The 23,632-nt window shown below is 36.1% G+C and overlaps 1 long non-coding RNA gene across 50 annotated transcripts; it reads right to left on the minus strand.

The window, feature by feature from the left end:
- Positions 1-1,050: 1,050 nt before the first annotated feature.
- LOC121749000 lies at positions 1,051-21,718 on the minus strand. Of its 50 annotated transcripts, none has more exons than XR_006039583.1 (61): positions 21,474-21,717; positions 21,273-21,395; positions 20,629-21,177; positions 20,434-20,546; positions 20,150-20,283; positions 19,879-19,997; positions 19,478-19,789; positions 19,298-19,369; positions 19,059-19,198; positions 18,850-18,970; positions 18,561-18,754; positions 18,315-18,454; positions 18,087-18,225; positions 17,525-17,659; positions 17,258-17,370; positions 16,858-17,168; positions 16,678-16,749; positions 16,439-16,578; positions 16,230-16,350; positions 15,933-16,126; positions 15,687-15,826; positions 15,459-15,597; positions 14,897-15,031; positions 14,443-14,748; positions 14,263-14,334; positions 14,024-14,163; positions 13,815-13,935; positions 13,518-13,711; positions 13,272-13,411; positions 13,044-13,182; positions 12,482-12,616; positions 12,029-12,333; positions 11,849-11,920; positions 11,610-11,749; positions 11,401-11,521; positions 11,104-11,297; positions 10,858-10,997; positions 10,630-10,768; positions 10,067-10,201; positions 9,801-9,919; positions 9,398-9,711; positions 9,222-9,293; positions 9,041-9,122; positions 8,810-8,921; positions 8,515-8,680; positions 8,122-8,326; positions 7,894-8,032; positions 7,332-7,466; positions 6,874-7,183; positions 6,693-6,764; positions 6,488-6,593; positions 6,282-6,393; positions 5,984-6,153; positions 5,601-5,797; positions 4,745-4,887; positions 4,578-4,653; positions 4,356-4,482; positions 3,782-3,895; positions 3,306-3,715; positions 2,535-3,047; positions 1,053-1,881 (listed from the first exon to the last, which is right to left on the minus strand). It is a non-coding gene; the product is annotated as an uncharacterized LOC121749000 (long non-coding RNA). The 50 variants fall into 50 exon arrangements; XR_006039585.1 differs by having other exon boundaries at positions 3,782-3,902; XR_006039595.1 differs by having other exon boundaries at positions 3,306-3,347; positions 3,639-3,715; positions 3,782-4,482.
- Between the last annotated feature and the right edge of the window lie 1,914 nt (positions 21,719-23,632).

The following is a 23,632-nucleotide window of genomic DNA, read 5'->3' on the forward strand; positions in this document are numbered from 1 at the left end:
TCCACAAAATCCACACTACAAACGCACACAATACACACTATACAAAATACAAACATTGCGCTACACACCTATCCACAAATATATATACAATGCACACACCACACATCCTATTCAAGCACAATATAAACAAAAATTATGCACACGTAGGCAAATTTATTATACACAAAATACAAATACTGCACACATACACACAACAAAAAAAAATACACTGCTTACATTGCACAAAATATAAATACACACTATACACAATACACATACTATACACAAAACAAATGAAATAAATACACTATACATACCATACACATAAAATACATGCACTGCACATAGTACGATGTACACACGGTAAACTATAAAGCACATAGCACGATGTACACACAACACACTATAAACAAATACAGGTTATACACGCTATAAACAATACACGTTACACACATTATATGAAAAAATAACAAAATGAAAAAAAATACATGCATGCATATACACACATTGCAATATTTACACAAAATGCATGCACAACAAACACGCATATACACGAAATCCAGACACTACTCTCGACAACTACATAAAATACAGACAAATTACACACGCATACACAAAACACACTATACAATATACATAAATACATACTAACACAAAATATATGTACCGAATACAAATACACATTACACACAAAATACACTATACAATATACACTACCCCAAAATACAAGACACTACATTACATACTTTACATAAAATAAACACATTAAAAAGACACAAAATACACACATTTAACATACACACACAAAACACAACACACAATTACAAACCACAAACTATAAATGTACTACTCACATTACACACACATTAAAAAAATACACACAAAATGCACACACTGCACGCATACACACACGAGCAAAATACATGTAGGCTATACAATACACTACTATGCACATACTACACTATACATATACTCCACACATTATACACAAAATACATACACTCTACATAAAATACATATTGCACACAATACAATATACAAAATACACACTATTAGCGCACATACACAATACACTCACTATTTCCACAACACACTATACGACATTATACAGATATTATTTATAAAATTAATATACACGCGCTCCACATACACAAAAAAAAATGACATGCACACATACATAAAATACACATGCAAGTACTGCACACACTACAAACACTGCATACTATTATAGTCCTGCCATGTAAAAACGCATGACTTCTTTAGTAATCAATTTACATTGGAAAGAAATATACCTTCAAGACAATTTCTTTAGTTGTTTATCTAGGCTCCATTGCATAATCTGTAATTTAAAAAAGCATAACTTCTTTAGTCAAAAATTCACATTGGAAAGGAATATATCTACAAGAAAAGTTCTTCAGTTGTCTATCCATGGATACCGGAATGAAGCCATAGTATAAAGCCTCTTATTGACAACCATTTGGTTTTTAATATTAGTTGTTGTACCTGTGACAATACAAAAGTTTGTTGCAAAAGTAATAGATCGTCAGTAAGTATTTAATACAAGTGTGATGGATGTGGAGAGACTTGACTAACTGCATATTCTGATTGTCCTTGTAAAAGGCCTTGAGCATAAGGAAGCAGAATATCCTAAGCTAACTCACTTGTCATCCCCGGTCAAAGTTCCGTATGAATGAGGGCTAGGTGTAGCATACTATTATCGTGATTACAAAATCAACCTCCAATAGTACCATTGAATAAAAATAGAAAACTGAAGCAACCAAATAATATAGAATTACCTCAATCTCAAATTTGAGGATCATCTTCAAGTTCGGCATTGCATAAATCTCAGCAAGAAACCAAGAATTCCCATTGTCCAAGGGTAAGGAGGCCCATATCCAATACCTGTTCGAACAGGGTTCGATAATCACATTTACAGTCCTAGCCAAAATATCTGTACGGGGTGTTCCAAAGCAAGATGCGAAGGTCATGATCAAAGCAAGATATGTCAAACGTATAAAAATTCAGATAACCTGTTTTGAGAAGCTAAGAATTATGGCATGCATATTTAAAGCAGAGGAGAAGGAAAAGGGGGAGGGGGTAATGTTTACAAGATTAGACCATACCATATCATTTCTATTACATTTCTAATTCTATCTCCCATATGTGGACCACGAACTACCCCTAATGTTTGATGAGAAGGTCGTTATCAAAGGAAGATAAGTCTGATAGTATGAACACTTCATTACATTAAACGTATGAAACTCTGTGAAGGCTGCTTTGAGAAGGCAAGAACTGTGGCATGCATATTTAAAACAGAGAAGAAGGAAAAGGGGAAGGACGTAATGTTCACAATATTAGATCATATCATACTAAAAGGAAAACATCAGAGTACTTCCACACTCCGTATTTTTATTTTTGTATTTATGTTAACAATTTTGCTATTTTTATATAGCAAGCAGGCCATGGGGGGGAGGACAATTTAGACACTAAGAATCACATAGACCAAGGACATGAATGTTTCTACACTAACTAAAATAATTAACTCTGGAATATACCTCATCCCATCGAATGCCATATGCCAGAGGATTCAGTTTCATCCTTACGAAAAGATGTGTACCCCCGCCAAGCAATTAGAGGAAATAACATCAACCATTTTTCATCACATGGGTATAGCAAGCAATTTTATGGCCATGGACATTCATTAAATAAGAAGACAACTTCCATTCCTAAATAAAGAAACATAAGTTCCAAAAACATGTTTAGTCGATTCAACATAGATTGCAGAGAACCCTTTTTGGAAGACCTACCTTTCAACTCCTCTTCACGTCGTTGTCTATCCAAAGATGGTAGATGTAAAAGAACATAGATTCAATCAAAGACGGTAGATGTAAAAGAACATAGATTCAAAAGCAGGGAAAGTAGAACTAAATCAGTTGCAGTACTCCTCGCCTCTACACTAGACGTATGAGATGTTGAGTTGGAACATATGTATGTTCAATTTCACCAGATGCAACTAGCATGTTTTTAGCTTCATTCTTGAATCCTTCAGTTGTGGCAATTGCTATGACCTGCATAATTTTCACCAAAGAATGCCCCCTATTAAGATCTAACAAAATAAACAAAACATAATGCCAACAGTAAATGAAGTAAAAGCATTCCATCCACCACGCCCCTAAAAGGATGATATCTTCCAAAACTTGGTTTGGCATTTGCAATATAAAAAAGCACCCGGTGTACCTACAAAAAGGAAAAAAGTAAATTATTTAATCAAATACATCTACAAGAACAACAGACTAAAATAAGTAAAAGAACAAAAATTTGTTTACCTGATAACCTTGACGAAACAGATCTACCAGATTCATAATTATCTGCAATGGATGTGGCACGAAAAAAATCAATATAATGACATGGAAAAGTGGAAAAACATAAATATATTTTTTTACTAGGAGATGAATGAGTTAAATGTAAGTAGCATAATACCTTGAAGAGCTCCATATGGCTTCAGTCGTTTGCTAATAACAGCTAAAGCAAAATGTTGTATATATCTCAAATTTTTGGGTACATATAAGGGAAGAGATATAAGATAGGTCTAGCGCCACCTAGCAGCTAAAAGAGTTGGCCAACATCAATCAAGTAACCAAAAATTTGGATGTTCATACCGTTTCTTGTCCATAAACCCTCTCAATATTTCATTAAAGCATGCTTCAGCCGCTTTACAACCACCTGCTAATTTATCCTGGAAAGGCAACCAAGAAATATCCTAAGACATAAGTTGATACACAGCTACCTACAGAATAACAACCTTGCATAATGAAAAACCGTGATAGCAGATGCAGTGGGTTTGAGCAGCTTTATTTCATCAAGGGAACTCACCAATCCAGCAAGTTGTCTTCTTGATAGCCATTTAAAAAGATCCCTACACCCTTCTATGCCTATTTCAGCGTTTGAGAGAATAATATACGGTAGCTAAACGCTAAAGACATCAGCAAGCGTGAGGTTAACAATACTCAAAGCAGGAGGTCGAAAAACACTATTTTCTAAAATGACTACAGGCCATTTTATCGAGATGAGCAGCACCAAGCATTGGTACTCTCATTGTACACTCAAGCATATGCTTTTTGTGTCGCCAAGGCATTTCAAGGCATCTGAAAGAATGCCCTGCATGAGCCACATTCATGTAAATGATCAAGCCTCACAGGAGCTATGTACATGACAGAAGAGTTTGAATATTGGGATTTAAAGGTACAAATATTGTCTTTGACGTTTTCAAGATTATCTAAAGGATCCCAAGTATTTATAATATTTGGATTGTAACTCACAGATAGTTAACGCAAGAGACTCTTAATAATAGTATAACTACTACTATACGAGAGTACCTTGCCTGACTTCTCAACTGGCAGTCCATTGTAGTCGTAAGAGCACCGATTGTGGACAAAGTAGCAATAATAAAAAAAATGTTGTTACTGTCGTGTCGACGCCCTTTTAGAGCTCCAAATAGATCTCCTAAAACAAGAAAGATAAAAGGGCATATCATGTAGATAATTATATACTCCATATACAAAAGTTGATAGTTGTTTCAAATTTTTCACTGAACGTACCAGTTCCAGCAGGCAGAATAGGTTTGTTCGCCTCTTCCAGAATTTTGGTCACACTTTCAATAGATTCCAAGCGGACCTAGACAGAAGATAAAGTCAGATCGACAGCATACCCTCATAAATCATTCATAGATTTGATGATTAACAAACATATACTCCATTTAACCAACCTTCAAATCAGAACCCTCTAAGCCTTTTAACAGGAGGGGTAGTCTTTTCACTGATATCTTAACGTGGAAGACCATCCATGCCAGTGATGCCACCACTCACCGCAGTTGATGTAGAATCAGTTACTTTATCAACCTTCTTAAAGCTGCAGATGCATGCAAAGGGTAATATTTGTAAATTTACACACCCAAAAAAATTAATCGTACCGATTATTGTCATACTCGGCGTCGAGAGTACTTAGTAAAGCAAGTTTATCATAGGACAGAAATCACTTTATATCTTCGAGAAAAGAAAAACACAGTTACTTCTTTTTCAAATTTGACTATTATGATTTCCATAAAACCCCTCTAATAAGCCACCTCCCAACACATCCCCAGATATGAAAGCTGAGTTTTAAAAAATGTATCCCCATAAGACAGAAATCCCTGTATATCTTCAAGAAGAGAAAAAAAACAGTTAATTCCTCTTCAGATTTGACTATTTTGATTTCAGTAAAACCACACTAATAAGCTCCCTCGCAACACATCCAGTGACTGAGTTTAAAAAATGTAACACCTGGACTAACAAACTGTTGCATTTCTAGGTGTAGCTGCACTAGATTGTAAACCGACGTCCTTGCATAAGTCAATTAAATCCTGGAAAATGATTATCACGCATGTTAAAACCGATAAGTTTTGAGCACCTTCAGCTTAATATGAAAAGTACCAAAGTCGTCCACTGCAGAAACTATCCATGATAGGCCTACACTAAGAACCTATGGAAATATCACAGTTATATTCAAAAGAGAAAGACAAACAGACGAAGGTTTGAGCACCGGCACCTTCCCACATGGAAATATCTACATAGCTTTAAGCGCACCTCGGGTGAAAGAATATCATGCAACCATTTGTAGAGCTTCAAAGCTTGATCAAGTGCAGGTGCAGCCAATCCTGTAACAGGTCCGAAGACATCTTTAATATTCATCAACTGGATGATTCATCAAGTGCGTGGTAATTCTCAAAGACCAAAGTGTGTATCTGCTCAATTTGAACATAAACTTCTCCCAAAAACCGGACCTGATCAGTAAAACAATCAAGACATTCAATCAGAAAGTCGTGCACAAAGTCAAGACAATCTGCTGTTGGTGTGGCGAAATCCATAACGTATGAAAGGTATCTAAACGATCGAAAAGCAAGAATGCATTTTACAATAGTGGAAACATATATAGCCGTTCCAGGTAAAGCAATGCATAATCATGGTACCTGAGCTTTGTGTATGCATCTAAACCGCCAAAAGAGATGCAAATTCATCCACCAACCATTTCCACGAACCATGTAGCAACAACAAGTTTCTTTGCTGAAACTGTTGGCCTCTCAACGCAGTCTCCAAAACATAGTCGTAAGCTATAGTTTCTGCTACACATGTATATGTACTAGACATAACACATAGTTAGTCATGCCACTCTCGCCGAAGGATGGAATCTTGATTTTGTACGAAATAGGCGTTAAGCACGAACTATAAACATCTGCATATATCTTGTAACTATATTCATCTGCATACCTTGCAACTACTTTCATCTGCAGTGGTTGAATAGTTGATGTATAGCTGTATTTTTCCCAGCTTTTTCTTGCTCTGGTTCCCGAGATATAACACACTGACAATGCTTATTCCCCTGCATCAAAACAAGCAGAAAAACTTGACCCCTTAACACACACGGTCTGTTTCAAAAATAACAGAAAACCAAAGACGAGGTCAAGATCAAGCACCGATTCATCAGAAATGTCAGCCACCTGAACACGAGCATGCCCGCAATACTTTCCCTTCGAATCATGGACTTCGATTATCAGATCATCTCCAAATCCATCTGGCAAGCTGCATGTCAAGAGCAGTATAATTCACTTATCAATGATCTGCCAAACATATGACCTAGAAGTAGAATGAGACAGAAAACATAAAAGACACGAGATTCACCAGATACCGGTTACATTCCCAATGCATCCTCTTCGGGTGAACTTTTCAATCTCAACAAACATGAATATGATTCTGCAATCAAAAAACAAGATATACAATCCGAGTAGAAGTTAGATTGAATGAGAAACAAGAATCCATATTGATATATGAATGAATGAATGAATGTAAGAAACCTGCATACCTTGCACCAACTCATAAGTTGATGCACTTTATGAGCTTGGGTACTTCTCTCAAGTATCTACGAGTCCCAACAATTAAGTGTGCAACGCTTCTATGCAATATAGAGAGCATCTTACAATGTCAGCATTTTTTCTTTTCTTTTTTTTTTCTTTTTTTTCTTTTTATTTCCTTTTTTTCTTTTTTTTCTATTGGATGAAACAACCAATTTCACATTTGAAAACCTTTACTGAAATGTTTCCAGCTTAACCGTGGATGAAGACTTTAAAGATGTTTCCAGCTCTTCCTCTGATTTTAATAATATATTTCTTAACCTACAAATTTAACAAGGAAAGTTAATGTATCAGATATACCCTTTTAAGTATCTTTCTTTAGTGCAAAAGAAACCAAAATATGCTTTGGAAGCTAACTAATCAGCATATGCAGCAGAAAATTAAAAATAAAATCCAGAGATTATCTCACCCTAATACATCCCTCAGCAGTGAACATTCATTTTCAAAAAAGGGAAGAGCTCCCATACAGCTCCTTGCCCATGAGTGGAGGCATAGACGCACAGATGCATCATAAGATAAAACAGCATACCAGTTGCCTAGACCACTGCATCGGATTTAGATAATATACAAGTATTAGAAGATCTGCTTCCATGAAAAGAAGCTAAATGAGAACTATTAACTTCAAGATCTCTCATGTTCATCTGGCATAAAGAATCCCAAAGTTCCTATTAGAATATATCCTAGCATAAAAAATTGATAATGCTTTTTCCAACAATGTACTTATAGCTACGCAAAATCTAGAAGTGAAGAAAAAGATATTTTATTAATTCATCAGTCATCTCTGACATATTTCTTTGTGGAACAGTGGAATATAAAGTTTTTTTACAACGGAGTTACTCATTACAAACAATTGAGATTCCGAGACATATTTTGATTCAATGATAAATATCAGGTGTTAAAGAAGTAATTGATTGAAAAAAATCAAAATAAATATGCATGGTTGAGAGAAACAGATTATGCTTTTAACTTACCTCCAAAATAAATGAGGGAATATATTCCCCGTGAACCTTAGGTATGGTCGCTGTGTTACTTGTTTCAATACAGAATGTAACACAGCTCAAGTCAATGACCTTACAAGAGGAACTTTGTTTTTCACTGCTACCTTCACATCTGCAGAAAACTAATAATCAGTAAGATTAAAACTGTAGAAAGAACTTTCGAATTCCAAACCATAATAAAGACAAATTCTTCTTTTTTACCTTGAGACCCATGCATTAGTTTTTCCTTTCATATATGCTGTGGAGACAGCCAAGGGATCAAGTGCAGGTGCAGCCAATCCTGTTGCAGTGCCGAATACATCTTTAATATTCATTTGGTGGATGATTCATCAAGTGCCTGGTAATTCTCAAAGACCAAAGTGTGTATCTGCTCAATTTGAACATAAACTTCTCCCAAAAAATGGACCTGATCAGTAAAACAATCAAGACATTCAATCAGAAAGTCGTGCACAAAGTCAAGAAAATCTGTTGTTGGTGTGGAGAAATCCATAACGTATGAAAGGTATCTAAACGATCGAAAAGCAAGAATGCATTTTACAATAGTGGAAACATATATAGCCGTTCCAGGTAACCAGCAATGCATAATCATGGTACCTGAGCTTTGTGTATGCATCTAAAACGCCAAAAGAGATGCAAATTCATCCACCAACCATTTCCACGAACCATGTAGCAACAAGTTTCTTTGTTGAAACTGTGGCCTCTCATTGCAGTCTCCAAAACATAGTCGTAAGATATAGTTTCTGCTACAGATGTATATGCACTAGACATAACACATAGTTAGTCAAGCCACTCTCCCCGAAGGATGGAATCTTGATATTGTACGAAATAGGCGTTAAGCATGAACTATAAAATATCTGCATATATCTTGTAACTATATTCATCTGCATACCTTGCAACTACTTTCATCTGCAGTGGTTGAATAGTTGATGTTTAGCTGTATTTTTCCCAGCTTTTTCTTGCTCTGGTTCCCGAGATATAACACACTGACAATGCTTATTCCCCTGCATCAAAACAAGCAGAAAAACTTGACCCCTTAACACACACGGATCTGTTTCAAAAATAACAGAAAACCAATGATGAGGTCAAGATCAAGTAACGATTCATCAGAAATGTCAGCCACCTGAACAAGAGCATGCCCGCAATACTTTCCCTTCGAATCATGGACTTCAATTATCAGATCATCTCCAAATCCATCTGGCAAGCTGCAGGTCAAGAGCAGTATAATTCACTTATCAATGATCTGCCAAACATAAGACCTAGAAGTAGAATGAGACACAAAACATAAAAGACAAGAGATTCACCAGATACCGGTTACATTCCCAATGCATCCTCTTCGGGCGAACTTTTCAATCTCAACAAACAAGAATATGATTCTGCAATCAAAAACAAGATATACAATCCGAGTAGAAGTTAGATTGAATGAGAAACAAGAATCCATATTGATATATGAACGAATGAATGTAAGAAACCTGCATACCTTGCACCAATTCATAAGTTGATGCACTTTATGAGCTTGGGTACTTCTCTCAAGTATCTACAAGTCCCAACAATTAAGTGTGCAACGCTTCTATGGAATATAGAGAGCCTCTTACAATGTCAGCTATTTTTCTTTCGTTTTTTTTCCTTTTTTTTCCTTTTTTTCTTTTTTTCCTTTTTTTCTGTTGGATGAAACAACCAATTTCACATTTGATAACCTTTGCTGAAATGTTTCCAGCTTCAACGTGGATGAAGACTTTAAAGATGTAAACATGCAACCAGTGGGTTGCTCCGTCCCCATTTTCACGTTACGAACTGAAAAATAATAGAAAAACTTTGTATAGTTAAATACAAGCCATGCACAAGAAGCAGAAAACAATTTTCTTGCAATACCACTTATACACCTTGAACTTTAACCTTCCCGATGTTTTTCTTAGACGTTACGTAAGCGCCTTCACCCACAAGTTCAGAATGATATTTCCTCGTCAGCTCTTCCTCTAATTTTAATAATATATTTCTTAACCTGCAAATTTAACAAGGAAAGTTAATGTATCAGATATACCCTTTTAAGTATCTTTAGTGCAAAAGAAACCAAAATATGCTTTGGAAGCTAACTAATCAGCAGCATATGCAGCAGAAAATTAAAAATAAAATCCAGAGATTATCTCACCCTAATACATCCCTCAGCAGTGAACATTCATTTTCCAAAAAGGGAGGAGCTCCCATACAGCTCCTTGCCCATGAGTGGAGGCTTAGAAGCACAGATGCATCATAAGATAAAACAGCATACCAGTTGCCTAGACCACTGCATCGGATTTAGATAATATACAAGTATTAGAAGATCTGCTTCCATGAAAAGAAGCTAAATGAGAACTATTAACTTCAAGATCTCTCATGTTCATCTGGCATAAAGAATCCCAAAGTTCCTATTAGAATATCTCCCTATCATAAAAAATTGATAATGGTTTTTGCAACAATGTACTTATAGCTACGCAAAATCTAGAAGTGAAGAAAAAGATATTTTATTAATTCATCAGTCATCTCTGACATATTTCTTTGTGGAACAGTGGAATATAAAGTTTTTTTACAACAGAGTTACTCATTACAAACAATTGAGATTCCGAGACATATTTTGATTCAATGATCAATATCAGGTGTTAAAGAAGTAATTGATTGAAAAAAATCAAAATAAATATGCATGGTTGAGAGAAACAGATTATGCTTCTAACTTACCTCCAAAATAAATGAGGGAACATATTCCTCGTGAATCTTAGGTATGGTCGCTGTGTTACTTGTTTCAATACAGAATGTAACACAGCTCAAGTCAACGACCTTACAAGAGGAACTTTGTTTTTCACTGCTACCTTCACATCTGCAGAAAACTAATAATCGGTAAGATTAAAACTGTAGAAAGAACTTTCTAATTCCAAATCATAATAAAGAAAATTTCTTCTTTTTTACCTTGAGACCCATGCAATAGTTTTTCCTTTCATATATGCTGTGGAGACAGCCACGGGATCCAATAACATGTTTTCGTTATTAGTCGAAAAGAACTCATCAATTTCAAACAAGTGCCTGATTGACCTTTTTCTCGTAGCAATCTGCAGAGAAACATCACAGTTATATTCAAAAGAGAAAGACAAACAGGCGACGGTTTGAGCACCGGCACCTTCCCACATGGAAATATCTACATAGCTTTAAGTGCACCTCGGGGAAAGAATATCATGCAACCATTTGTAGAGCTTCAAAGCGGGATCAAGTGCAGGTGCAGCCAATCCTGTTGCAGGTCCGAATACATCTTTAATATCCGACATCGATGATTCATCAAGTTACTTGAAATTCTCGAAGATTAGAGTGAGTATCTGCTCAATTTGAACAGAAACTTCTCCCAGAAAACGGGCCTGATCAGGAAAACAATCAAGACATTAAATTAGATACTATCATACAATAACCAGGAAATGTAAAAATGATAACAAAACGACAACTTGCCACATAACGACCTACCTCTTAGTGACTCAATGTGTGCTTACTTTTGTCTTTGATTACCACTGGCAGCAGAATGTCGTGCACCAAATCAAGATAGTCTACTGTTGCTGTGGAGATATCCATAACGTATGAAAGGTATCTAAAAGATCGAAAAGCAAGAATGCATTTAACAATTGTGGAAACATATATAGCCATTCCAGGTAACCAGCAATGCACATTCATGATACCTGAGCTTTGTGTATGCATCTCAAGATCAAGTACTGATTCATCAGAAATGTCAGCCACCTGAACAAGAGCATGCCCGCAATACTTTCCCTTCGAATCATGGACTTCGATTATCAGATCATCTCCAAATCCATCTGGCAAGCTGCATGTCAAGAGCAGTATAATTCACTTATCAATGATCTGCCAAACATATGACCTAGAAGTAGAATGAGACACAAAACATAAAAGACACGAGATTCACCAGATACCGGTTACATTCCCAATGCATCCTCTTCGGGTGAACTTTTCAATCTCAACAAACAAAAATATGGTTCTGCAATCAAAAACTAGATATACAATCCGAGTAGAAGTTAGATTGAATGAGAAACAAGAATCCATATTGATATATGATAGAATGAATGAATGTAAGAAACCTGCATACCTTGCACCAATTCATAAGTTGATGCACTTTATGAGCTTGGGTACTTCTCTCAAGTATCTACGAGTCCCAACAATTAAGTGTGCAACGCTTCTATGCAATACAGAGAGCCTCTTACAATATCAGCTTTTTTTCTTTTCTTTTTTTCCTTTTTCTCCTTTTTTTCTTTTTTTCTTTTTTTTCTATTGGATGAAACAATCAATTTCACATTTGAAAACCTTTACTGAAATGTTTCCAGCTTAACAGTGGATGAAGACTTTAAAGATGTTTCCAGCTCTTCCTCTGATTTTAATAATATATTTCTTAACCTGCAAATTTAACAAAGAAAGTTAATGTATCAGATATACCCTTTTAAGTATCTTTCTTTAGTGCAAAAGAAACCAAAATATGCTTTGGAAGCTAACTAATCAGCATATGCAGCAGAAAATTAAAAATAAAATCCAGAGATTATCTCACCCTAATACATCCCTCAGCAGTGAACATTCATTTTCCAAAAAGGGAGGAGCTCCCATACAGCTCCTTGCCCATGAGTGGAGGCATAGACGCACAGATGCATCATAAGATAAAACAGCATACCAGTTGCCTAGACCACTGCATCGGATTTAGATAATATACAAGTATTAGAAGATCTGCTTCCATGAAAAGAAGCTAAATGAGAACTATTAACTTCAAGATCTCTCATGTTCATCTGGCATAAAGAATCCCAAAGTTCCTATTAGAATATCTCCTATCATAAAAAATTGATAATGGTTTTTGCAACAATGTACTTATAGCTACGCAAAACCTAGAAGTGAAGAAAAAGATATTTTATTAATTCATCAGTCATCTCTGACATATTTCTTTGTGGAACAGTGGAATATAAAGTTTTTTTACAACAGAGTTACTCATTACAAACAATTGAGATTCCGAGACATATTTTGATTCAATGATCAATATCAGGTGTTAAAGAAGTAATTGATTGAAAAAAATCAAAATAAATATGCATGGTTGAGAGAAACAGATTATGCTTCTAACTTACCTCCAAAATAAATGAGGGAACATATTCCTCGTGAATCTTAGGTATGGTCGCTGTGTTACTTGTTTCAATACAGAATGTAACACAGCTCAAGTCAACGACCTTACAAGAGGAACTTTGTTTTTCACTGCTACCTTCACATCTGCAGAAAACTAATAATCAGTAAGATTAAAACTGTAGAAAGAACTTTCTAATTCCAAATCATAATAAAGAAAATTTCTTCTTTTTTACCTTGAGACCCATGCAATAGTTTTTCCTTTCATATATGCTGTGGAGACAGCCACGGGATCCAATAACATGTTTTTGTTATTAGTCGAAAAGAACTCATCAATTTCAAACAATTGCCTGATTGACCTTTTTCTCGTAGCAATCTGCAGAGAAACATCACAGTTATATTCAAAAGAGAAAGACAAACAGGCGACGGTTTGAGCACCGGCACCTTCCCACATGGAAATATCTACATAGCTTTAAGTGCACCTCGGGGAAAGAATATCATGCAACCATTTGTAGAGCTTCAAAGCGGGATCAAGTGCAGGTGCAGCCAATCCTGTTGCAGGTCCGAATACATCTTTAATACCCGACATCGATGATTCATCAAGTTACTTGAAATTCTCGAAGATTAGAGTGAGTATCTGCTCAATTTGAACAGAAACTTCTCCCAGAAAACGGGCCTGATCAGGAAAACAATCAAGACATTAAATTAGATACTATCATACAATAACCAGGAAATGTAAAAATGATAACAAAACGACAACTTGCCACATAACGACCTACCTCTTAGTGACTCAATGTGTGCTTACTTTTGTCTTTGATTACCTCTGGCAGCAGAATGTCGTGCACCAAATCAAGATAGTCTACTGTTGCTGTGGAGATATCCATAACGTATGAAAGGTATCTAAAAGATCGAAAAGCAAGAATGCATTTAACAATTGTGGAAACATATATAGCCATTCCAGGTAACCAGCAATGCACATTCATGATACCTGAGCTTTGTGTATGCATCTCAAGATCAAGTACCGATTCATCAGAAATGTCAGCCACCTGAACAAGAGCATGCCCGCAATACTTTCCCTTCGAATCATGGACTTCGATTATCAGATCATCTCCAAATCCATCTGGCAAGCTGCATGTCAAGAGCAGTATAATTCACTTATCAATGATCTGCCAAACATATGACCTAGAAGTAGAATGAGACACAAAACATAAAAGACACGAGATTCACCAGATACCGGTTATATTCCCAATGCATCCTCTTCGGGTGAACTTTTCAATCTCAACAAACAAGAATATGGTTCTGCAATCAAAAACAAGATATACAATCCGAGTAGAAGTTAGATTGAATGAGAAACAAGAATCCATATTGATATATGATAGAATGAATGAATGTAAGAAACCTGCATACCTTGCACCAATTCATAAGTTGATGCACTTTATGAGCTTGGGTACTTCTCTCAAGTATCTACGAGTCCCAACAATTAAGTGTGCAACGCTTCTATGCAATACAGAGAGCCTCTTACAATATCAGCTTTTTTTCTTTTCTTTTTTTCCTTTTTTTTCCTTTTTTTCTTTTTTTCTTTTTTTTCTATTGGATGAAACAATCAATTTCACATTTGAAAACCTTTACTGAAATGTTTCCAGCTTAACAGTGGATGAAGACTTTAAAGATGTTTCCAGCTCTTCCTCTGATTTTAATAATATATTTCTTAACCTGCAAATTTAACAAAGAAAGTTAATGTATCAGATATACCCTTTTAAGTATCTTTCTTTAGTGCAAAAGAAACCAAAATATGCTTTGGAAGCTAACTAATCAGCATATGCAGCAGAAAATTAAAAATAAAATCCAGAGATTATCTCACCCTAATACATCCCTCAGCAGTGAACATTCATTTTCCAAAAAGGGAGGAGCTCCCATACAGCTCCTTGCCCATGAGTGGAGGCATAGACGCACAGATGCATCATAAGATAAAACAGCATACCAGTTGCCTAGACCACTGCATCGGATTTAGATAATATACAAGTATTAGAAGATCTGCTTCCATGAAAAGAAGCTAAATGAGAACTATTAACTTCAAGATCTCTCATGTTCATCTGGCATAAAGAATCCCAAAGTTCCTATTAGAATATCTCCTATCATAAAAAATTGATAATGGTTTTTGCAACAATGTACTTATAGCTACGCAAAACCTAGAAGTGAAGAAAAAGATATTTTATTAATTCATCAGTCATCTCTGACATATTTCTTTGTGGAACAGTGGAATATAAAGTTTTTTTACAACAGAGTTACTCATTACAAACAATTGAGATTCCGAGACATATTTTGATTCAATGATCAATATCAGGTGTTAAAGAAGTAATTGATTGAAAAAAATCAAAATAAATATGCATGGTTGAGAGAAACAGATTATGCTTCTAACTTACCTCCAAAATAAATGAGGGAACATATTCCTCGTGAATCTTAGGTATGGTCGCTGTGTTACTTGTTTCAATACAGAATGTAACACAGCTCAAGTCAACGACCTTACAAGAGGAACTTTGTTTTTCACTGCTACCTTCACATCTGCAGAAAACTAATAATCAGTAAGATTAAAACTGTAGAAAGAACTTTCTAATTCCAAATCATAATAAAGAAAATTTCTTCTTTTTTACCTTGAGACCCATGCAATAGTTTTTCCTTTCATATATGCTGTGGAGACAGCCACGGGATTCAATAACATGTTTTTGTTATTAGTCGAAAAGAACTCATCAATTTCAAACAATTGCCTGATTGACCTTTTTCTCGTAGCAATCTGCAGAGAAACATCACAGTTATATTCAAAAGAGAAAGACAAACAGGCGACGGTTTGAGCACCGGCACCTTCCCACATGGAAATATCTACATAGCTTTAAGTGCACCTCGGGGAAAGAATATCATGCAACCATTTGTAGAGCTTCAAAGCGGGATCAAGTGCAGGTGCAGCCAATCCTGTTGCAGGTCCGAATACATCTTTAATACCCGACATCGATGATTCATCAAGTTACTTGAAATTCTCGAAGATTAGAGTGAGTATCTGCTCAATTTGAACAGAAACTTCTCCCAGAAAACGGGCCTGATCAGGAAAACAATCAAGACATTAAATTAGATACTATCATACAATAACCAGGAAATGTAAAAATGATAACAAAACGACAACTTGCCACATAACGACCTACCTCTTAGTGACTCAATGTGTGCTTACTTTTGTCTTTGATTACCACTGGCAGCAGAATGTCGTGCACCAAATCAAGATAGTCTACTGTTGCTGTGGAGATATCCATAACGTATGAAAGGTATCTAAAAGATCGAAAAGCAAGAATGCATTTAACAATTGTGGAAACATATATAGCCATTCCAGGTAACCAGCAATGCACATTCATGATACCTGAGCTTTGTGTATGCATCTCAAGATCAAGTACCGATTCATCAGAAATGTCAGCCACCTGAACAAGAGCATGCCCGCAATACTTTCCCTTCGAATCATGGACTTCGATTATCAGATCATCTCCAAATCCATCTGGCAAGCTGCATGTCAAGAGCAGTATAATTCACTTATCAATGATCTGCCAAACATATGACCTAGAAGTAGAATGAGACACAAAACATAAAAGACACGAGATTCACCAGATACCGGTTACATTCCCAATGCATCCTCTTCGGGTGAACTTTTCAATCTCAACAAACAAGAATATGGTTCTGCAATCAAAAACAAGATATACAATCCGAGTAGAAGTTAGATTGAATGAGAAACAAGAATCCATATTGATATATGATAGAATGAATGAATGTAAGAAACCTGCATACCTTGCACCAATTCATAAGTTGATGCACTTTATGAGCTTGGGTACTTCTCTCAAGTATCTACGAGTCCCAACAATTAAGTGTGCAACGCTTCTATGCAATACGGAGAGCCTCTTACAATATCAGCTTTTTTTCTTTTCTTTTTTTCCTTTTTTTCCTTTTTTTCCTTTTTTCCTTTTTTCTGTTGGATGAAACAACCAATTTCACATTTGATAACCTTTGCTGAAATGTTTCCAGCTTCACCGTGGATGAAGACTTTAAAGATGTAAACATGCAACCAGTGGGTTGCTCCGTCCCCATTTTCACTTTACGAACTGAAAAATAATAGAAAAACTTTGTACAGTTAAATACAAGCCATGCACAAGAAGCAGAAAACAATTTTCTTGCAATACCACTTATACACCTTGAACTTTAACCTTCCCGATGGTTTTCTTAGACGTTACGTAAATGCCTTCACCCACAAGTTCAGAATGATCGTTCCTCGGCAGCTCTTCCTCTGATTTTAATAATATATTTCTTAACCGGCAAATTAAACAAGGAAAGTTAATGTACTAGATATGCCCTTTTAAGTAACTTTCTTTAGTGCAAAAGAAACCAAAATATGATTTGGAAGCTAACTAATCAGCATATGCAGCAGAAAATTAAAAATAAAATCCAGAGATTATCTCACCCTAATACATCCCTAAGCAGTGAACATTCATTTTCCAAAAAGGGAGGAGCTCCCATACAGCTCCTTGCCCATGGGTGGAGGCATAGACGCACAGATGCATCATAAGATAAAACAGCATACCAGTTGCCTAGACCACTGCATCGGATTTAGATAATATACAAGTATTAGAAGATCTGCTTCCATGAAAAGAAGCTAAATGAGAACTATTAACTTCAAGATCTCTCATGTTCATCTGGCATAAAGAATCCCAAAGTTCCTATTAGAAAATCTCCTAGCATAAAAAATTGATAATGCTTTTTGCAACAATGTACTTTTAGCTACGCAAAATCTAGAAGTGAAGAAAAAGATATTTTATTAATTCATCAGTCATCTCTGACATATTTCTTTGTGGAACAGTGGAATATAAAGTTTTTTTACAACGGAGTTACTCATTACAAACAATTGAGATTCCGAGACATATTTTGATTCAATGATCAATATCAGGTGTTAAAGAAGTAATTGATTGAAAAAAAACAAAATAAATATGCATGGTTGAGAGAAACAGAGTATGCTTCTAACTTACCTCCAAAATAAATGAGGGAACATATTCCTCGTGAATCTTAGGTATGGTCGCTGTGTTACTTGTTTCAATACAGAATGTAACACAGCTCAAGTCAACGACCTTACAAGAGGAACTTTGTTTTTCACTGCTACCTTCACATCTGCAGAAAACTAATAATCAGTAAGATTAAAACTGTAGAAAGAACTTTCTAATTCCAAATCATAACAAAGACAAATTCTTCTTTTTTACCTTGAGACCCATGCATTAGTTTTTCCTTTCATATATGCTGTGGAGACAGCCACGGTATCCAATAACATGTTTTCGTTATTAGTCGAAAAGAACTCATCAATTTCAAACAAGTGCATGATTGACCTTTTTCTCGTAGCAATCTGCAGAGAAACATCACAGTTATATTCAAAAGAGAAAGACAAACAGGCGACGGTTTGAGCACCGGCACCTTCCCACATGGAAATATCTACATAGCTTTAAGTGCACCTCGGGGAAAGAATATCATGCAACCATTTGTAGAGCTTCAAAGCTGGATCAAGTGCAGGTGCAGCCAATCCTGTTGCAGGTCCGAATACATCTTTAATACCCGACATCGATGATTCATCAAGTTACTTGAAATTCTCGAAGATTAGAGTGAGTATCTGCTCAATTTGAACAGAAACTTCTCCCGGAAAACGGGCCTGAAACATTCAAGACATTAATTAGATACTATCATACAATAACCAGGAAATGTAAAAATGATAACAAAACGACAAATTGCCACATAACGACCTACCTCTTAGTGACTCAATGTGTGCTTACTTTTGTCTTTGATTACCACTGGCAGCAGAATGTCGTACACCAAATCAAGATAATCTACTGTTGCTGTGGAGATATCCATAACGTATGAAAGGTATCTAAAAGATCGAAAAGCAAGAATGCATTTAACAATTGTGGAAACATATATAGCCATTCCAGGTAACCAGCAATGCACATTCATGATACCTGAGCTTTGTGTATGCATCTCAAGATCAAGTACCGATTCATCAGAAATGTCAGCCACCTGAACAAGAGCATGCCCGCAATACTTTCCCTTCGAATCATGGACTTCGATTATCAGATCATCTCCAAATCCATCTGGCAAGCTGCATGTCAAGAGCAGTATAATTCACTTATCAATGATCTGCCAAACATATGACCTAGAAGTAGAATGAGACACAAAACATAAAAGACACGAGATTCACCAGATACCGGTTACATTCCCAATGCATCCTCTTCGGGTGAACTTTTCAATCTCAACAAACAAAAATATGGTTCTGCAATCAAAAACAAGATATACAATCCCAGTAGAAGTTAGATTGAATGAGAAACAAGAATCCATATTGATATATGATAGAATGAATGAATGTAAGAAACCTGCATACCTTGCACCAATTCATAAGTTGATGCACTTTATGAGCTTGGGTACTTCTCTCAAGTATCTACGAGTCCCAACAATTAAGTGTGCAACGCTTCTATGCAATACAGAGAGCCTCTTACAATATCAGCTTTTTTTCTTTTCATTTTTTCCTTTTTTTCCTTTTTTTCTTTTTTTCTTTTTTTTCTATTGGATGAAACAATCAATTTCACATTTGATAACCTTTGCTGAAATGTTTCCAGCTTCACCGTGGATGAAGACTTTAAAGATGTAAACGTGAAACCAGTGGGTTGCTTCGTCCCCATTTTCACATTACGAACTGAAAAATAATAGAAAAACTTTGTACAGTTAAATACAAGCCATGCTCAAGAAACAGAAAACAATTTTCTTGTAATACCACATAGTCACCTTGAACTCTAATCTTCCCGATGGTTTTCTTAGACTTTACGTAAGCTCCTTCACCCACAAGTTCAAAGTGATCTTTCCTCGTCAGCTTTTCCTCTGATTTTAATAATATATTTCTTAACCTGCAAATTTAACTAAGGAAAGTTAATGTAACAGCAGATATACCCATTTAAATAACTTTCTTTTGTGCAAAAGAAACCAAAATATGCTTTGGAAGCTAACTAATCAGCATATGCAGCAGAAAATTAAAAACAAAATCCAGAGATTATCTCACCTAATACATCCCTCAGCAGTGAACATTCATTTTCCAAAAAGGGAGGAGCTCTCATACAGCTCCTTGCCCACGAGTGGAGGCATAGGCGGACAGATGCATCATAAGATAAAACAGCATACCAGTTGCCTAGACCACTGCATCAGTTTTAGATGATATAACAAGTATTACAAGATCTGCTTCCATGAAAAGAAGCTAAATGAGAACTATTAACTTCAAGATCTTTCATGTTTATCAGGCATAAAGAATCCCAAATTTCCTATGGGAATATCTCTTAGCAAGATTACCTTGAATGAAATGTTGGATATTGACCGCTCAACGGATAAGAAGCTACAGCTGAATTCTTAAAAAACGTATCCAGCTTTTCTAGAAACTTCTCCAAAGGTCTCATACCCACCATCTAAATAACAGATATGCCAAAAAAAGCTAAATTGGCAATTAAAAATAATAATATTTAGAAGGAAAACCTTGAAATAATTTACCTTGGCAATATCCGCCAAAGCTGAGAATTGATCACTTAAATATCTTTCCAAATAAACTCGAAACACCAAACAAGATACTATGAACCTATCTCATGGTTTGCATATTTGGCTGCACTCTGGTGCTAGATGGATTAGCCCCTTCATTGTTCCGTTTCTCCACTGAAACGCTGTTGCCACTAGTGGTGTCCGGGGTGGAGTTCAGTTAGTGACAGATTCAGAAGACATCCTAGCAGAATCACGGTGCCCTACAACGACTCTATCATTATAATTCCGAGGTGCATTGGCAAAATAAATGTGTCTTGCACCACCATTGGCCACTTTATCATCCCGCGGTGATGCCTTAGGGGAGTCGCGACCACCATAGCCCCCACCCTCAGAATCAGAGGTGTCTATGTCCCAATCCGAGAGGTTCTCAATCATACGGTTAACAGAGAGTATACATCCAGTGCGTAAGTTGGAAACAGAGGACAACCCGAGGCTATTGCCACGGTACCTCAGCCCCACCACTGAATCAGAATGAAGCTTGTGCCGTAGGAACTAGTTCTCCACCTATTCATAATATACCAAATTCAAGATTAATGAATCACATAATGTATGAAGTCACAATGTAAACAAGAAATTGACTAAAGAAATAAGATATCGACCTCAAGCCGGATTTTCTGCCCTCCGGCAGACCAGCGGCGGTGGCGGAGGCAGACCAGCGGTGGCAGCGAGGCATCCGACGCACAACGACACTTCCCAGACCTTTTCGACGACATTTCCAAACCCTTTTCATTTCTGAAACTTTTAGTAAAGATTTCAAGGTTTTTAAACTTTTTTTGCAAATTAAATGTGAAGCAACTTACCGAGCGTCGGCGGGGACGGCAGCGGTTACCAGCCGAAACAATAGCAGCAGCGGTGGTGTCGCAGTAGGAAGGGTTGTCAGTGTCGAGGAAGAGAACTCCGGAGAATCGATAGCTAAGTAGTCCAATTCTAGTTTAGAGTTTTTTTTGTCAATTTGGAGGAACAGAAAGGGTGAGAAGCGAGGGAGAGAGAGAGAGGGGATCGGTGAGAAGCGAGAGAGAGAGATTCAAATTTGGGGGTGATTCAAATTTGGGGTGATTCTTTTCTTTTATTTATATACTGTAGGGCTTAGTTATATCTAGTGTTGGGCTAGTTTTACATTTATTTAGGTTTTGGGCTTAGGTAAATAGGTAAAATATTTTGGGCCCATATTAAATTCTTTTACTCGGGATCGCATATTTTTATTTCGTTGTTTGGATTTCCACGCAAGAAAGGGTGAAATATATTTATTTTTTAGTTCCCAATTTAATTTAGTTAATCTTTTAGCTAATTTATTTAATTCCCGAATTCATTACGAGGAGGATGAATAAGTATGAGACTAACGATACGAGTTTCAAGGACGTGAGTGGTCGGCCAGCGTCGCTTGTGATGCCTCGGGAAGCTGCAAATAATCGAAATTTACGAAGCCCAAGGAAAGAACAAAGAAAAGACGAGATCCAAAATTCTAAAGAAGGACGAGAATATAATTGAATTTAGGATTCATGCATTCAAAAATCATAAATTAATGTGTCCTTATGTGCTTTGCAAATGGGTTTCTTCCACACGCTAGTTAAGTTCAGAGGAGACATTCTTTTAAAGATGGAAATTCTAAGTGCTCGAGGTGGACTTTATTACCTAAACTCTTTTATTTTCAAAGTTATGAATGTGGTGCTATAAGGGGATGGTCTGAATGTTATGTCATGTCGTATTCTTCTGTTTTGAATTGCCTACGGGATAAAATCCTACTAGACTCTAATGGTTAACAAAATCGGGTCTAACTATGGGGTGAGCCTTTACTCAGGCTAGTGTACATTGATGGGGATCGTGAGCCGTGTTTTGGGTCGGCTGATCCAGTGATCGAGTTTGTGGCCACATTCTCTTTTCATGAGATGATTCAGATATGGTATATGATGGATGATGATGATGTTTGTATGTGCAGATACCTTTTACGATAAAAGAAATGATTTTAGTGTTTCTCGATATTTTTAAAGTAAAACTATATATTCACTCAACGATGGTTTGGCATGACTTTATTTGATGAAAATATTTTTGGCATGAGTTGACTAAGTGCATCAAGTACTCAGCCCTGCATGTATTTTCCATACGTGCAGGTTGAGACATGACGAGGACGGAGAACGTTGAGCATTTGGAACGAAGGTAGTGTTCGATACAATAGCTATTTGTGTGACATGGTAGTAGTTAACTCTCAAATGCTTCCGCGACTCTAAGTTTTAAACTCTTATCTTTTCTTAAATTTTTGGACTATTGTCGCTTCGTGATTTGAGACTCTGATTCAATATTAAGTTTCCCATTTGTTTCAAATGTCGTGCCCTTTGATCATTTTTCCATTTCTTCCCCTGCTTCTTTATTCCCCCACTAGTCGCGATCAACCGAGCTTTTTATCCTTAAAAAGTGTGGTCGTGACAAATAATTTTAGTGGATTATATGATTCACATTATCAATAAAAGTGTATATTTATATATTATTAGTGGATAGTTGAATCTACAAAATAATACTAGTAAATTATTAATTCTAATCATATCAGGTGTAACTAAAATGAGAGTATTCACAATATGAGACTACAATCCCGCCCTATAAATTTTTTACCATTTCCATTTTTCTTCTACCATGTAAACATTTTATCATCCCGCCAAAATATCCTCAATAGCACCATATAAATCCACTCATCCTCATTTTCCACATCATCACAATTTTAGTTTCTTTTAATTTTTTGTGTTTATCAATTAAAGTACCATATTAAAATAAAATAAATTGAAGGAAGGATTAAAATATAGAGTAAAAGCCAAAACTGGTCCTGAACATATGCTCATTTTATGATTTTGGTCCTAAAATTTATCTTTTGAATTTTTGCATTCTGAATATTTCAAATCGGATCACAATTGGTCATGGACTAACTGTTCCGTTAGTTTTTAACGGTCAACAGATTTAATCCCGATTTTGA

This window comes from Salvia splendens, chromosome 9, assembly GCF_004379255.2.
Source record: "Salvia splendens isolate huo1 chromosome 9, SspV2, whole genome shotgun sequence".
In the NCBI taxonomy this organism is placed as follows: domain Eukaryota; kingdom Viridiplantae; phylum Streptophyta; class Magnoliopsida; order Lamiales; family Lamiaceae; genus Salvia; species Salvia splendens.